We start from the raw sequence: 19429 nt of genomic DNA on the forward strand, positions 1-19429 counted from the left end.
GGGAAAATGTCTTTATTAACAGTAACAAATATTTTCTAGAATTCCGTATTTAGGGCTTATTTACTTACAGTCTGAGATTCCTTAATAAGTCCTTACTATGAAATAAACTCTATCTTAATATTCTTCTATGGTGAGTAAATAGCTATATTTCCACAACTTCAGCTCTTAAATTGCTCTATTTCCCAATCCGTTAACAATCCAAGCAAATTTACAAAACTCTATGAAATTCCCACCTAATTCTACAGCATGTAAAGATGCTTGAAGCTCATAGAAAATACTGCACATGAGTAACTATAATTTTGCTTTAACTATAATTACAATAAAAATATGCAATTCTGAATATTAATAAATTTATCAGTAACACACTGCAAATATACAAACAAAATAAGCCCATGGATTAAATGGTATACATTATTTTTTAAATGCCATCCATCTCAGTCCCCATACTATAAAATTCAGCAAAGTTCATTGTTTCTTGATTTATTCTTCTACATTCAAAATAATGATAACTATAACTATAATGTTTGTATATTTATTGCATAATACATAATAAAATATTTTATATTCTATAATATATGATCAAATATAAACTATAAGAAATGGTAATTATTATTATCCCGCAACTAACACATTAGCTCCTATACCAAGAGCAGTGTTTGGAGTTCAATCCTCATTTATACAGCTGTTATATTATCTGCTTTTTATTAATGAGACAGCTATGACACAGATAGTTTTCGTATCTTGCACAAGAGATCACTGAGAGAGCTAAGTGGTGGAAGCAGGATATAAACTAAAGAAGCATAAATCATATCAATATATATATAGAAAAATGTTCATATTTTAAAAATATAGTATCACATTTTTACTGAATTATTGACTATTTCTTGCTGTTGGAAGTTTTTTTTTTTTTTTAATGAAGCTCCAAATTCCATAGCTTTCTATAAATTTGATAAAGTGTTCATACTTAAAGATATGTTTCCTGACTGGTTATCACCCTTCTGTGATATTTGTACAGTTATAGCATAATTTAATTAACTCATCTCTCATTGATGAATATGTATATTTTTTCAGTTTTTCTCTGGTATAAATAACAATGTAATAAATCTTTATAATGTTCTTTAAATTTAAGAGAGAGTCTTTGCCATAAAGTTTTTGCTAGCTCAAAGAGAATTTTTGAATTTTTAAATATAGTATTGACTAATATCATTAAATCACTTACCATAATTAATATGTGGGACTACATGTTTTCCCACAGCTTCCCAGAAAAGTGTTTTATCAAATATAACTTGTGTGTTTTCTGTCTTAGAGATGACAAATAGAATCTCAATGTGGTTATATTTAGAAATTTTCTCAATATTGAATGTGGTTAAGTATGTTTTTATATACATCTTCAAGAGTCATTGTATTTCTTTTTCTTCTCATTGTCTCTTCAAATCCTTTGCCCATTTTTCTACTGAACTGGTCATGTTTTTTTCAAAGAACTATTTATACATGAAGGAAATTAGTCCTATTTGATATGTTTTCAATCTCCCCAATCCCAATTTTCATTTATCTTGTGATTATTTTTCTATTACTCTAAAGATTTTTGTTTTTTCTCTCTTTGTGCATTTAAATATAGTCAACTATATCAATTTCTCAGTTTATGACTCTAAATTTTGTGTTATGTTTTGAAAACCCTATCTCAATCTGAGTTAATACAATAATTTCTAAATGAAATTAGATGAATCTAATGAATCTAAAACACTTGTGGTTTCATTTCATTCTAAAACATTTAGTCCATTTGGAATTTATCATTTATGCCTTTAGGAGTTACCATGTTTTAATTTTAAATGTGCTATTTGCAACCAGGGTCAGGCAGGTTATTTTATTAAGTGAATATTAGGACCTAATTTTTTTGTTGACTCTTCAGAATTCTTCTTAATTTCGATGACATCTTAAGAAGTTATTTTATGTGCTATACCTTTACTGACTCAGTAGTTAGCATTCTTTTTGTGAGCTTTTTATACAATGAAGCACAGACTTTTGCAAAAAAATAATAGCTATGATTGAATTATACTTGTTACTAAAAAAATGCTGTTTTTGAATAATAATTTTTTGTGCTACTTACGGAATATCTTTTCATTCATTGAATCCTTCATTTATCCACCACCATGAGTTGAATTCTTACTACATATGTGGGCTATCGTCATACAAATATAGATGAGACTCAGAACTCAGGTATGTTAAAAGCAAGCAAACCAGTAGTTTCTACTCTTCGATTTCTACATTCCTACAAATTATACCTTGTAATGACTCTCAAAATTAAATGTTCACAGCAGCATTCCAGAAAAATCCAACAATAATATCTAATATCTAAAAATATCTAATAAAAAGAAGACTTTGATTAATCTTTGAGGATCAATTTACTAGAAAGTTATCAAACATTAAAATGATATTTACACAGACTAGTAACCAAGAATAATTGATGGCAAGATCATGAGAAATCCTTTTTCATGGCATAGTGGAAGTTCAATTAGTTGGTGTACCTTTTTTTTCAATCAACTATGGTTCTGATGAACTATTCCTTCTCTTCATCATCGTGAAATTAATACCTTAATGCCATGACTGCTTTATGTGGGTGGGATATGAAATTGTACAAGATTACAGCATCACCTGAGAACCTGGTGAGATTTGGGATTCTAGACTTGATGCTGCTGCAAGTAAGTTTTGAAATCTCAAGCAGGAGATCCTTCATTTGTAGACAGGAATTGGAATAAATGATATCTAATTTCACTCTCTGTTCTAAAATGGTGTGATCCTTATCCTTTTTAACATTCATCTGGAAACACTGATTACTGGATAATTTAGTTCAAACGACTGAATTTGACCTTAGAACTAATTTGTTTTGAAGGCTGATTTTCTAAAACATTGTATGAATTCTCATTTATTTCTTTTACTTCAAAAAAACCTAAAACAATAATCATTTGAAATTCTACTCCTTGAGATAAGCCATAAGATATTAACCTACAAAAAAGTAAATTGAGTGGAACATTGTGTTAATAACAATGGAGAATCACTGCATTAAAATTTAATTGAGTAATTTCTTAGCTTACAAAAACCTATAACCATATCAACTCTCAACTGTTCTCTTTCAGTTTTGAGTCCTTCTAAAGATTCAAACTAGCATATTCTGCCACATCAATTTATTGTTTGTAGTAGAGCAACCTCACTAAACTTTGACCAATCTATAGTTCCAAACCATCTGCTTCCAAAGGAAAATGCTGCTTGCTTCAATGAAAGACATAAAAACACCACATATAAGCCTAATTGCCCAGCTGGCTGAGTTTAGAAGAAAACACTGCAAAGCTGATTGGTGAATTGATTTTGCCATTTGCTGTGGTTTTCTGCAAGCATCTAATCAATTGGATAGTTTGTGCTGACCCATTTTTGGGTATTGTGTTCTCTCTGCAATATTTATCTTCAATACCATTTTAGCCTTATGTATTTTTATACATTTGTAAAATGAAAGCACTCTCTCCTTATGCTGATTCTAGAGCTTTTATTTGCCAGGTACATATAATGTAGAGGCACATATAATATAAAAAATTAATCCAGTGTTCAGCATAATAAAAGTTTCTCCATCAAGTATAGTTAGTATAGAAAATGACTAATGCAATTAAGCAGAGGGATAAAATTTTTAGATCCAGTAGTATAAACACTACATTGATTATAAATTTTAGACTTTTTTCCCTTAAATATTTGTCTCATAAATTCAAAGATTCTAGAATTTGGAAGTAACCTTAAATGTCCTCTATTCCAAGAGGCATCTGATGTTTGAATTCCCTCTACAACATCTCCACCATGTGGTTATCTGGCCTAAGTCACCACCAGCGAACAGGAAACACAATATGTCCTGTGGAAATTAATTTTATCTCTGTTTAGTCCTAACCACTGCATAGTACCTCTTTATGTTAAATTCAAACTAATGTATTTGAAACTATTAACAACTGGTTTTAATTCTAAACCATTAGTGTCTAATACACTGGGCCTAAATAACTCATTAATGCTTTCTTACCATTAATAATCTTCAAATATCCCAAGAGAGATATCATTCGAATCCCTGTACATTGCTGGCAGATCTCCTCTGAACATTCTGTAATATGTTCATATTCCTACTGAAATGTGGAGCTTGAAGCTACACATTATGCACTAAGTGGTGACTGATGACCAGAGTAAAGGCAAATTATTACTTCATTTGACAACACTCTTGACATGAAACTTCCATTAATGCAACCCAAACAGACATTGATATTAACTGCATACTACTGAACTGTTGTCTATAACCCTAAATTGCTTAACAGATATATCCCTTTTCTGTAATTATGCAATTTGCCTTTGGCTTTCTATGCCTACTGGAGTACATTTGAGTTTGCTTATATTAACCACGAGCTGTCTGTTTTATCCTTTCATTCAAATTATAAGCAAAATGAATTTGATTTAAATATTTTAATTTCATATTTTATATCCTTAACTCATTAGTAGCTGTGTATGAGAGGAAAATATGATGATAGCAGTTTAAACAAAATAAAAGTTTATTTCTCTTTCATGTGGAAAACATGAAGACGTGCATAGTCCAAAAATGCCATAGTGACTCCATTGTGACACCAGTAGTACTCAGTTACTTTTATCTGTTTTTATTTTCTTTAAATCTATGGTTACGTATGAGTTCAAGGAACACAAGAAAATGTACCTATTATTCTGGCTTGCAATGAGTTCAACTAATCTATGGTGTTCCTACTAAAGAAGAAAGGGAGACTACACACTAAAGAAGAAGAGAAGAATACACACTTTCCTGGCATACATAGAATATGAACAAGAATTTTAAAACTATTAGACAATAAATCAAATTATAACAAATTCCAAAGAATTGAGAACCATAAAAAATGATGCTTTACAGTTACAAAAATTAATGCTTTAAATACATATGGCAATAAAATATACACTCCTGGTAGAAGTTTAAATTTGTTTAATAATTCTGAATGTTATTTTGTTAAAGAGCATAGAAAATGATTAATGTAATTAATTTAGATTGAATATTTTGTAACTTAATACTCAACAATTTCATTCCAAGTAGAATATCTTTAATTTATTTTCCAGAACACTTGCCCTAAAATGTTTCTAATAGTATCATACTGCAAAAAAGATTCCAACAACATCAGAAAATATGAATGACTTGTTTTACATAGATAAACCTTAAAAACACGAAGTATCACAATAGTTTAAAGACACAGAAAATTGTAAGGACATTTTTATAAATAAATCAAGAATATAAAAACAATTTATTTTTGGTGACACACATATGAACTGCTTTCAAAAGTTAATGAAACCGAAGGTTGATGAGATTAGTGAAAGAGATTCCCTTTGGGGGAAGGGAGGGAGATAAAGACCACGGGGGGCAGGTCAATGGGGAACATAGATTTTGTAAGTGATATTCTACCTCTCAGGTTGAGTGCCTGTTATATTGTTAAAACTCTATGCATATATTGCATATACTACTTTATATATAACATGCTTCATTGAAAACATGTAAAAGTCAAACAAAATATAGATATGTATTTATTAAAAGAAACATATGAAACAACATGATAAAGAAAGGTTCAAATAAAGACATAGATATATAAAGACATTGCAAACTAACTGTAAGTAAGACTTAATTATGAGACCACTTAGTATTTAATATTTAAAGATCCTAAGTCATCAAAGGGACACCTTATGTAATAATACAAGGCACAATTTAAGAAAATATGACAGTCCTAATTCTGTCTGGAACAAATAACACAGTCAATGAAGCAAAAACTATTAGAAAGGTGAGAAGAGATCTATTTAAATATTTTATGCATTTATTGATGTTCCAGAACACCTGAAACAGGGCATGTAATATTTGTTATTAAAATTTGCCTTTTTTAAAGAATAGAAGAGATTATTATAATGGAACATTTATTATAACCAATGAATTCAGGGGGATATTATAAACAAAAAATTAACAACATAACTTAAAAATTCCAGAATACACCTATATATGCATATATATATCTCCACTTTTACATGTATTTCTATATATAATTATCTATGAGACATGCTAAATTTTTTGAACCATAAGTATTTTAAAAGTCAAATTGTGATCATAACCTAATAAAATTAAAAGCAAATAATAAATTCCTTATCTTTCTTATGAAGTTAAATAAAATAGTGAAGTAACTAAAAAATAATTTCTGTTAGTTTAGAAGTAGAAAGTGGAAATTCACAAAGATAAGAGCAAAAATTGAATAAATAGAAAAAGAGCAAAGATAAATTTAACCAGTCTTTTCTAAGTATGAAAATGTCACTTAAAGGCTTTGTGAGACTAAAGAAGCAAGAAAGAGAATGAAAATAAGTTGTTAAGGGAAATTAAAACAGACATAACCACAGATAAAAGTTATAATTAAAATGCAACACTATATTAACAAATTTTAAATTTATAGTAACTGAATAATTTACTAATGAACTAAAAATACCAACATTTAGATATAAATAATAGAAAAACACAATAGAAAAAATGGAAAATTTCATTTGAATTCTAATCGTGAGAAATATACTAGAATAACATTATTTCACCACTGAGCTCTATCTTAAATTTAAAGAATATAGTATTACAAATAGGGAAATTATTGTGAAGTTGCCTTCTTTGTTTCATATACATGCATGTGATTCCAAAATAAAATAATGATAGCAAATAAATTAATATGCCTGCAAACATCATTTAAAACTATAAAATACTAAATTTACTTTAATGAAAACCGAGAGCTAGATCAGAAATTTTTTGGTATTGTCATTATTTTTGTAGTGAATACAATGAAAAATAAAATAAAATATTTGCATGATAAAGTAAAAAATATAAACATATAAGACTTAAATATGTAATAGTTGTAAATACGTAGAGTAAATAAAATGTTTCAGGAAAAAAATGACATTCTCTTCCTGGTGAGAACATACCGTAGTTTTAAGAAGCCTAAAATACTCTGGGGACTAAGAAATCTCTAGAATTCACTACTGTGACTGAATATGAAATAATACCAAAACATTAAACTGTTCTTTAAGTGCTAAACACTTAAGATTGAAATGTAAAAATTATTCTAAAAATAATAGCAACAAAAAATATAAACTACTTTGTAAATAGTTAACAAGAACAACATAGGTTGTATACACATAAAATTGTAGTAACTAAAAGCCATACATCCAGGTAAGACCAAATGCTGATATAGAACACATTTATGAATAAAATCTTAATGCCATAAAACAGAAATTCTCTAACTTCCAACTACACATTTAAGTTTATTTCAACTAATATTCTGACAAGATTGGCATTTTGGGGTGATGATGGTAAAAATTAAATATTATAAAATGAATTAATAACAGATTTTATGAAAAAGAAATAGTGAGATGCATAGAAAAAATAAATAGATGTATATATGAGATAAAATGTAGAGAAGGCAGTAATAGAACCAAATTAATATGAGAATTTAACATATAAATGTATTTCAATTTAGTAAAAATGTGATTTTCTAAAGTTGATGCTGCCATAATTATTTGTAATTCTAGAAGCAAATAAAACTTGTGCTCTATCTTACATTTTAAACCAAAATAAAATGCAATTATACTACACATATAAACGTTTGAAGGTCGAAAATTTAAAATTATAGAAGAAACTATAGTCAAATATACTGATAAGCACAGTGGACAAGAACATAATCAAGATGGCATAAAAGTATAAAAAATTAAATATATTTATTCTTACGTAATTAAAACATGACAAAGGACATTATAAACTAAATGAATAGATGCATCATAAATTGGAAAGTAAATTCATTGCAATGAAAGTGGCAAAGTATTATTAATTACAATACATAGTAAAATACTATAAATGAAAAATAAATAAAAGATAAAAACAAAAGTGGTGAAAGGAATTGTATAAATCTACAGAAGAGCAAAACAAAGTATAAATAATTATTATACAGAAAATGTTAAAACTCACTATTTATCAGATAAATTAATATTAAAATATACATAAGGTACATATTTTTAGCTTCAGACCAGCAACAATAACAAAAGCTAGCAGTAACACACATACCTTGAAAATATATAGAAAAGTATTGTGCTTTCTTACTTTGCCAGTAGAAATGTATAGTGTGTAGCCATCCTGAAAAACAATCTGATGAAATCTATTAAAAATAAAAGAACGGTTACCCTGCACCTCCAAAATATCACACCTAGGAATCTTGCACACAGAACTAATTTTATATGCAAAGACATTTGAATGGGATGTTGTATTAGTTCCTTTTCACACTGCTGATAAAGACATATCTAAGACTTGGAAGAAAAAGAGGTTTAATTGGGCTTACAGTTCCATATGGCAGGGGAGGTGTCAGAAGGCACTTTTTACATGGCAGCAGCAAGAGAATAAATGAGCAAATGCAAAAGCAGAAACTCCTGAAAAACCCATCAGATCTCATGAGGCTTATTTACTATTACAAGAACATCATGAAAGAAACTACTCCCAAGATTCAAATTATCTCTCACTGGATCCCTCCCACAACAGGTGGGATTTGTGACAGTACAATTCGAGATGAAATTTTGGTGAGGATGCAGAGCCAACCCATATCATTTCACCCTGGCCCGTCCAGACCTCATGTCCTCACATTTCAAAACAAGTCATGCCTTCCCAATAGCCCCCAAAAGTCTTGTCTCATTTCGGCATTAACCCAAAACTCCACAGTTTAAAGTCTTATCGGAGACAAGGCAAGTCCCTTCCGCCTATGAGCCTGTAAAATAAAAAGCAAGCTAGTTATTACTTAGACACAATTAGGGTACAAGTATTGGGAAAATATGGCCTTTCTGAAAAGGAGAACTTGGCCAAAACAAAGGGGTTACAGAGCCCATGCAAGTTGGAAATCCAGTGGGACAGTCAAATTCTGAAGCTCCAAAGTGATCTCCTTTGACTCCAAGTCTCGCAACCAGGTCACGCTGATGCAAGAGGTGGGTTCACATAGTCTGGGGCAGCTCCACTCCTTTGGTTCTGCAGGGAATAGCCCCTTCCTAACTGCCTTCACAGGCTGTTGTTGAGCATCTGTGGCTTTTCCAGTTGTCAGTAGATCTACCATTCTTGGTTCTGGAGGACAGTGATTCTCCTTTCACAACTCCACTAGGCGTTGCCCCAGTAGGGACTCTGTGTGGGGGCTCTGATCCCACATTTTCCTTCCACACTGCCCTAGCAGAGGATCTCCATGCAGCAAACTTTTGCCTGGACATCCAGGCATTTCCATACATCTTCTGAAATCTAGGTGGAGGTTCTCAAACCTCAGTTTTTTACTTCTGTGCATGTGCAGGCTCAACACCACGTGAAAGCTGCCAACGTTTGGCCCTTGCACCCTCTGAAACCATGGGCTGAGCTGCACGTTGGCCCCTTTTAACAATGGCTGGAGCAGCTGGGATGTAGGGAACAAAGTCCCTGGGTTGCACAAAGCATGGGGACCTGGGCCCTGCTCAAGAAACCATTTTTTCCTCCTAGGCTTTTGAGTCTGTAATGGGAGGGGCTGCTGGCAAGTTCTTCCTATGGCCTGAAGACATTTTCCCCCTGGTCTTGGGGATTATCAGGAAGCTCCTTGTTACTTACACAAAATTTTGCAGCCAACTTGAATTTCTCCTCAAAAAAACTGGTTTTTCTTTTGCAGCATTGTCCGGCTGCAGATTTTCTCAACTTTTATACTCTATTTCCCTTTTAAAATGCAATGCTTTTAACAGCACCCAAGTCACCTTTTGAATGCTTTGCTGCTTTGACATTTCTTCCACCACATACCCTAAATCTTCTTTCTCAAGTTCAAAGTTTCACAAATTTCTATGGCAGGGGCAACTTGCCATCAATCTCTTCGCTAAAACATAACAAGAGTCAACTTTGTTACAGTTCCCAACAAGTTTCTCATCTCCATCTGAGACCACCTAAGCCCAGAACTTATTGTCTGTATCACTATCAGCATTTCTTTCAAAGCCATTCAACAAGTCTCTAGGAGTTTCCAAACTTTCCCACATTTTTATGTCGTTTTCTGAGCCCTCCAAACTGCTTCAACTGCCTGTTACCCACGAGGTGATAAACTGAGAATTATGATTAATATATCCTGCTGCATTTGAGGTACAAAGTATTAAAATATATGTTGCTATATTAAAGGGAAGGATGACTACTAGAAGTAAGACTAGTTGCCAGTACATAGACTCATGTGTACCATAACCTGACATAGTAACTACTCATTTAAAAAGTATTTAAATAAATGATTTTTGAATATAACTCATTAAAGGTATTATATATTTCTGATATTTGAGCACCGTTAGAATTTATAAAACATCTTTTAAACAATATTTTTATACATATAATTGTGAGATATTGTGTTCATAATTATCCTTCGCTTGTCTACCAAACAAGCAAGTAGCAGCTATGCAAGGTATAAACTTTTTCTAGAATTCTATTCCTATGGTATTATTTATTTTCTAATAAAGAAACTGTCACTGAATGCAATACAATTTAATGTGTCTGTTTTTACTTTAAGTCAGCAAATAGCATGCCAACTGTTATACTTTCTTTCATAAGTACATCTTCCAATGTGCTTTAAAAAATGATCTGCCAGTACTTGTGTTCTGTAGGTTAAGGCACATCTTCATCACCAGCTAATGTATTTGTTCTCAGTAGACAGGAGCAGAAACGACTGAGGATGTCTCCACATCTGTCTCCTCCAGGTGGCAGTTGCACTTCCTTCCCCACTGTTTTCTTCATTAAGGCTCATCTAGTCTTAAAAATTGGCAACTGTTTTGCAAAATTTGAGCATTTTTTCCCCTCAAAGGAATAGACCAGAGAATTTGTAGGACTGATTAAATTAAAAAAAAAATAGTTATCAAGTAAACTACATGGCCTCAAAGATACTGCTCCCTGTTGCTCAACCTGAGAGTGTAGTTTACTGACATGATCTTCAGCATTGTAAACAAATATTTTTACAAAACATGCCTAGTATGTTTTTACAAAAGCACTGAAACATGAATCATCCTAGGATGAAACCTATTTCCCTCCCTGCAAAATCTCTGGAGCATGTAAAAAAGTGACTGGCATATATACAGTGAATATATGTAATTGTATGCACAAGTCCATAACATCATAATCTTTATGTTGAGAAATAAATGCCTTCTTAACTTTAAAATAGAGGAGAAAATCATTTCTATGTTCATTTTTTTAACAAGATGAAAAAATTATTTTCATAATCTCATTTACTCATTGAAGAAATAATTGCTGAGTTTCTTCTGCGTTTAAGGAACTCGGCTAGTTTCTGTGATGATCAAGGACTACTTTCGGGAAGTTTAGATGTTACTATGAGAGATTATATGTATGTAGTAATTTTAATATGAAGTGAGCAATAAGAACTTGAAAGGAGGCAGGGTGTGGTGGTTCATGCCTGTAATCCCAGCACTTTGGGAGACTGAAGTGGGCGAATCACCTGAGGTCAGGAGGTGGAGACCAGCCTGCCCAACACAGTGAAACCTCGGCTCTACTAAAAATACAAAATAGCTGGGGCTGTGTGGTGGTGGGCACCTGTAATGCCAGCTACTCAGGAGGTTGAGGCAAGAGAATTGCTCGACCTTTCAAACCTGGGAGGCAGAGATTACAGATTGCAGTAAGCCCAGAAAGCTCCACTGCAATGCAGCCTGGGCAACAGATACATTTCACCTCCAAAAAAAAAAAGAAAAAAGAAAAAAAAAAGAAAACAAAAAGAAAGAAAAGAAGAAAGAAGGTTAAAAAAAATGCGGACTGGAGAGTAAAGTGTGTTCAGGAGATAATTCTCATAAGCTGAAATGACCCTGGGTAAAAGCATGTTTCCCTCCTAGAAGTCACATCACTGTATAAGTCTCTCCTCTTGAGTGTGAGTTGGGCCTAGGTACTTGCTTCTATCCAAAACATAAAGTAAAAGTGGTGGGATGTAAGGTCTAGATAGGGTCATAAGAGACTGACTTGGCTGCTGTAGGTGCTGTTAGGCTTTTCTGTCTTGCTTTTACTACTAAAGCAAATGGCAGCAGTGTGAGATGTCTTACAGAGGAAGGAGCCCATGTGGCAAAGATGGAAGGTCAGTTTCCAGCCAATAGCCAGCAGGGGGCTAAGGACTTCAGCCCCTGACAAACTAATGATCATGTGAATGAACTTAGGAAATGGGCCTTCTCACAGTAAAGAGGGAAGAAGACTGGAATCCTGATCGATACTGTGATCACAGCCTTGTGAGGGTCTCCACACCAGAGGTCAGTGTTGTGTCTGAATTCCTGACTCACAGAAATCATGAGATAATAAATACCTGTTGTCTTTTTTCTTTTTTTGAGATGCAGTCTTGCTCTGTTGCCCAGGGTGGAGTGCAGTGGCATGATCTTGGATCACTGCAACTTCTGCCTCCCAGGTTCAAGTCATTTCTCCTGCCTCAGCCTCCCAAGTAGCTGGGATTACAGGCACCTGCCACCACACGCAGCTAATTTTTGTATTTTTAGTAGAGATGGGGTTTCACCATGTTGGTCAGGCTTGTCTCCTACTCCTGTCCTCGTGATCTGCCTGCCTCAACCTCCCAAAGTGCTGGGATTACAGGCACCTAGCCAATTTTTGTTGTCTTAAGCCACTATATTTTGGGGGCAATTTGTTAGCCAGCAACAGATTACTTTTAGCCTGTCTCAGAGTAAAGGAATTGCAAATTCAAGTAATAATATTTTGGAAACTTCTATATGCTAGATAGTAGGTACGCAGTAGTGCACAGAACAAAGAGCTGTGCTTGTTAACCTTATGGTGAGCTAATAAAATATCCAACAATAATTATACAAATCATTATTTAATTTAAGTTGTGCTAAGTTCAATGAAGGAACTGTGTAATGTGCAGTGAGCATGTAAAATAAAGGTACCCAGTCTAAGCTTGGGGGTAAGTAATGACTTCACTCAAGAAATGATATTTAATCATACGAAAAACCTAGGTAAGAGGTGAGAATGGTATATGGGAGGAATAATAGAAGAATCTCCTTTTAGACAGAAAAAGCATATAGAAATACCTTGGGGCTTGAAACTAGTGAGACAAAGATTTTAAAAATTGTGGCAGTGGCCAGGCGCGATGCCTCACGCCTGTAATCCCAGCACTTTGGGAGGCCAAGGCAGGTGGATCATGAGATCAAGAGATTGAGACCATCCTGGTCAACATGGTGAAACCCTGTATCTACTAAAAATACAAAAAATTAGACAGGTGTGGTGGCACATACCTGTAATCCCAGCTACTTGGGAGGCTGAGGCAGGAGAAGCACCTGAACCCAGGAGGAGGAGGTTGCGGTGAGATGAGAATGCGCATTGCAGACCAGCCTAGGCAACAAGAGCGAAACTCTGTCTCAAAAAAAAAAAAAAAAAAAAAAAAAAGTTGTGGCAGAGTGTGGTAGCTCACGCCTGTAATCCCAGCACCTTGAGAGGCGGAGTCAGGTGGATCATCTGAGGCCAGGAGTGGGACACCAGCCTGGCAAACATGGTGAAACCCTGTCTCTACTAAAAACAAAAAATAACCAGGCATGGTGGTGGGCACTTGTAATTTCAGCTACTCGGAAGGCTGAGGCAGGAGAATCATTTGAACTTGAGAGGTAGAGGCTGCAGTGAGTCGAGATCATGCCACTGCCCTCCAGCCTGGAAAACAGAGTCAGATTTCATTTCAAAAAAAAAATTGGAGAGAATTTTACATGTTGATACTCTTATGTATCAATAGTTTACTAAAGGCAAAGATAAGATGTTTAAGAACTTTAAAGAAGAATATTAAAGAATCATAGTTGATATTTTAGAGGAATTACTCTTATGGAGAATACACAAATTTTAGGAGACCAGTTAGGAAACAGAGAGATGATGGTGATTTTATCTCAGGAGGCTATGATGATGATAGAGAATGACAGACAATACTATATAGTATAGAATATCCGTCAGGTGTATTACTACAACTATAAAATTATAAAATATTTGGATTTTCCCAAGCCAGAAACATCTATGAAATATATATTTTTTTGTTTAATCAAGCAGAAGTACTTAATGCTGAGTTGATATATATAAGAAATTTCTTCATATAATGGGAAATAATGCATGAGGCAGAAAAGTTAATAATGATTAATTCTACTTTGCTACAGATTTCACTGGTATGCGTCTCTAGAAAAATGATTATACAAACTTACGTTGAAGGCTTTGATTTCTGTCTAAACATCGTTTATTATAGTTACGTTTATATACTCATTTTTTTCTTCTATTTTAGTTTTTAGCATGATTACAACAATGGACACAAATTGAAATATTAATGTTTTTCTAACCATGTGAGGATGAGGAAAGGATGTAATGTACAATAGCAGAGTTATTACTCTTATTTCCTCAACATTTTCTTCCAAAATTTCAAAGTTCAGTTTATCAGTGATGTAAAATAGTACAATGCGAGACACATCAAAAAAGTAAAATTTGCCAGTGAGAGTTGAGGGAAAATCACCTTCAACTTCAATAGCATAGATTCCAGAAAGTAATCTAGCTTAATTACTTGAAAAATAATTTTATTTTCAATCTAACCTTATATGCAGAAGTATTTCATATTTTAAAAAGTTGCATATTATTCAGTTATTTAAAAATATTGTAGTCAGATGATATGATTTCTGGACTACATCTTTGTTAAAGACACTATGTAGGAGGATTTTTGAAATCTTACTGGACAGTTTTAAGAGTCACTGAGAGGAAAATTTAAAATAGCATACTTTATCCTGATATGGTACTTTACTTTTCATTTTATACTCTACCCCAAATAGATGAACAATTATAAATTTTCTCTGATAGATCCTATATTATAAAGACCAACATAGGAAAAAGCATATACTACAAAATTATGTCTTGTATGAAGGATTTTAGAAGATAATAAGCATTTATGCATCTTCAGAGGATTGTGAGATTATTAACTTTCCTAATGTACAATTTTTTTTTTTTACAATAGCAGGTTTTGTGGTTGTATCATACTTACCTGAGCCCTTTTATTATTCTAAGGGGCAGTACTAAGAAATTTTACTTCATTTTGAGTTTGATACCACCTTCGACTTTAGACTCTGTGATTCTCTTAATAAAAGCATATCATGTTTTGCCAAATGCTTGTGCTTTCCCAGGAGTCTAGTTTCCTGCCTTCATTTAATGATTATTGGGCATAATTGTTCAGGTTTCACTGATTCGCGGCTGTCACCTTGACAGCCGTTTTAACCTTATTCTGATAAAGGGCAAACACTGTCTCATCATCTTTGGGTTATTACACTTGCTTCATACTCAGTGATTATTGACTCTGTACCTCCAACCCAGATTTAAATAAAAGGCCACTTATACCATATTAGACAACCCATGCTTTAATTTTATGAAGGTCATGCTATGTCAGGACCTGTTAAGTCATCAAACTACATGCCAAACATCTGCTTAAGGTTAGCATTAAGCAGACCCCCAGAAATATATGGTAGAAATACCATAAAGCCATGTATCAAAAAATTAGAATGTACTATTATATTGAACAATATTGAAGATGAAACTATCTAAAAATTGTATTTGGAGGGTTCTTCTAATCATCACATAGATAGGGTGCATAGAAATTTCGTAAACAAACACTTACTGATCATCTACTGAACAGAAGAATACAGGATTCTAGAAATAAGAACTAAAAACATTGAGTGATTTTACCCACCTTTCTGCAGCACCTAAGGAGTTTCCTTTAAACAAAAAACAAAAATACAACACTATAATGGAAATACATGGGAGCACATTTTTATAAATTCGTGGTTTTGAACACCATATTTTACTGAGCACCTCAGACAAAACACTTGTGCAATGTCTTCCATAAGAAAATTTAATTCTGTTACACCGCCAAAACACTAAGGAACTCAGTCAAATAGTATCTCCTTCCCAAAGCTTGGCAGGAAATTTGTGCTGTTCTTAAGGAGAATGCGCTGCTATCAAGACATCTGCCTTTGTCATTTACAGACCAGCTTACTACTGAGAATTATTTCACAGTGGAGCTCTGAAGTGAATAATAACTAATAGAGGAAACAGAAGAAAGACCATTTGTTCCTAGGGCTGAGTTACCACTGAATCACTGTTTCCTATGTTGACTAATTAATCAGTTACTATTTCTACTCATTATTGTATTGGTTTTCATTACAACATGAAGCAATAGCTATTTTGTTTCCTTTTTACAATGAAGGATGCTGAGGATCATAAGATTTCAAAAATTTACCCGGGTATTAAGAGGTGAGGCCAAAATTAAACTTGGGTTTATCTGGTGACTAACAATCTAAAATCAGTGAAACTATTATTTTTAGAAATCATGTATCTTATAACTTATCTTTCTTAAGAAAAAATATTATTGACCTAACTTGTAAGAATTGAATGGAGTAAATTATTTTAACGATGTGTTCCGAGGTACAGACTTCTGGCTCACTTTATTTACCAGAGCATTTAAAAGGCGTGGATAACCCAATCATTTTGAGCTCTATGGAAAACATATACAGGGATATTTTTGTCCTAATAGTGACAGAAATTTGAATCAATTGTATATTGTTTAAATGTTTTTTGTGTAAAAGACATTTGTACTTAGTATATAACTAATTATAATTAAGAGTATTATACAAAACAAATGCTAGTCATAGCTTACTAAGATTCATTATGGGGGCACAATATATGATATATGTGATAACGCAAACAATGGAAAAAATGAAAACTGCTTTGTAGAAATTGTTGGGAAAACACATTTACTAACTAAAAAGAAAAAAATGAAACACTGAATTTCTACATTAAATTGTTTTTTAATTTTTATTTTTATTTCCATAGTTGTAGGGGCACAGGAGATTTCTGGTTATATGAATAAGTTCTTTAGTGGTGTTTTCTGAAATTTTAGTGCACCTGTCACCCAAGCAGTTTTCCTTGTACACAAATGTGGTCTTTTATCCCTCACCCAACTCCCAATCTTTCCCACAACTCTGCAAAGTCCATTATGTAATTCTTATGCCTTTGCATACTCTACTTTACTTTTTACAAAGATAAATGATTAAAATGACTAAAGACTAAAATACAAAATGTCAAACTCTAAAACTAATACCAAGAAACATAAGAAACCAGTGGGTATGGTTTGGCTGTGTCCTCACCTAAATCTCATTTTGAAATATAGCTCCAATAATTCCCACGTGTCATGGGAGAAACCTTGTGGGAAGTAATTGACTCATGGGAGCAGGTCTTTTCCATGATGTTCTCATATTAGTGAATACATCTCATGAGATCTGATGGTTTTATAAAGGAGAGTTCCCCTGTGCACATTCTCTTGCCTGCCACCATGTAAGATGTGACTTTTCTCATCCTTTGCCTTCTGCAGTGATTCTGAGGCCTTCCCAGCCATGTGGAACTGTGAGTCAATTAAACCTATATACTTTATAAATTACCCAGTCTTGGTAATTTGTCGGATAAGTCTTGGATATGTCCTCATTAGCAGCATGAGAACAGACTAATGGTGCCAGAGGAACTTGTTAAACTTTACATGAACAGCACCATCTATAATGTGACAATGAGATGGATTTAATTACATTGAAATTAAATAATTTTGTTGAAAAATGTACACTGAATAAGCATAGGATTCATTAAACAGATTGGTAGATGTTATAAAGAACATATACATATTGATAGATGTTGTGTACAACCCACAATGAATTAACGTTCTTTGGCTCTACTTTCAAAATAGACCCAGTACCCCACCACTTTTCACCACCTCCACTGCCAACACCAAGTTCAAGCCATTATCATCTCACTTGATGCTGCTGCCATGGTTGACCAGCCTCCCTACATCCACGTGTCCATCAACTGTCTTTTTTCAACACAGTAGCCAGAATATGTTTTTAAAATTATAAGCCAGAGCATGTCATTCCTCTACTTGACAATTGTCACTGGTGTCCAATATCACTCGGAGTAAAAGCCATATTTCTTCTTTGACTAGATCTCCTATTACCATTGCTTTTCCTGTAGTCTTCCTCTTCCTTAAACACCCTCAGTGTGTTCCCCCTGTAAGTTTGGCTTGCTTCTTCTTGGAATATCTTCCTGGAAGATATTCCTTCAAATATCTTGATGAGTAATAAATACCCCTGGCTTCTCCAAGTCTTGTTTAAAACTCATCTTCTCACAGAGTTTCATTCTAATCACCCCATTTATTCATGTAACCCATCTTCTCCTATTTTCCATATCTTGTTATACTTTACCTTTTTTTCTTAGTACCTACCTACTTATCACCTTTTAACACACTATTTCATTATCACATTTATCATTCACATATTTATTGTTTCCTAGGCCCACCATTTATCCACCCAACCTCCTGATCCACCAAATAGAATGTCAGTTTCATATTAATATAATTAGTCTCTTGTTTCCCAGTGTATTCTAAGTACTTAAAACAATGCCTACAACATGGTAAGTGCTCAATAAAAATCTAATTAAAGAATGAATCAATGGTTGAACTAAAAAATAAAACTACAAGGTATTTTTGAAAACCAATGAAACAGAAAGACATAAAACTCTGTAGAAACATGGGCATGGATGTGAACAAATGTTTAAGAGTAAATGTGAATGGTAAACAAATATAAGAAGAGATATACAATTTCACTGGAACAATACAAATTAAGGTAATTGTGAAAAATTATCTGTAAGAAATTAGAAAAATTTAAATGTTGGATAATCCCATAGTTTGATGATATTCTGATAGTAGTAAGCTTCTTCATGTACTTTTAAGGGATATAAACTGGTATAGGCATTTTGGAATGTAATCTGGCAGTTCTTCACTAAGTAAGTTGTGTTCACCACCCATAGTTTAGTGATCTCTTGGCTTGATATTCATCCCAGAGGAAGTATATATGAAAATATGTATCATAGTATTTTTCGAGCCAGCAGAAAATTGGAAGTGACTTAGTTATACATAACTAAAGAGATGGATGAATAAAATATACAAATATACAACATGAAAACCTATGAATTAGTTAGAAATCATCAATTAGATGTATATAAAAAATAGTGGCTATAAAAATGAATGCTGAAAAATAAGAAAGAACATAACTAAAATGCAATTTAGTACATGCAAATTAACAACTCAGCTCTACATATTTTATAAGAGCATGCATACACTCAAGAATGTAGATCAGCCACATTGTAGTGGTTGTTTTTCTGGGAAAGAAGAATGGACACAAGGATCAAAATCTAGTGTAACAGCATTTCCAACAGAACAGGAGTAGAAAAGGCTTCTGGGCTTACCTACAGGGTTATTTGTGGCTTTTCTTGCTTCTATGAGTT

Source organism: Saimiri boliviensis, chromosome 16, assembly GCF_048565385.1.
Source record: "Saimiri boliviensis isolate mSaiBol1 chromosome 16, mSaiBol1.pri, whole genome shotgun sequence".
Classification (NCBI taxonomy): Eukaryota; Metazoa; Chordata; class Mammalia; order Primates; family Cebidae; genus Saimiri; species Saimiri boliviensis.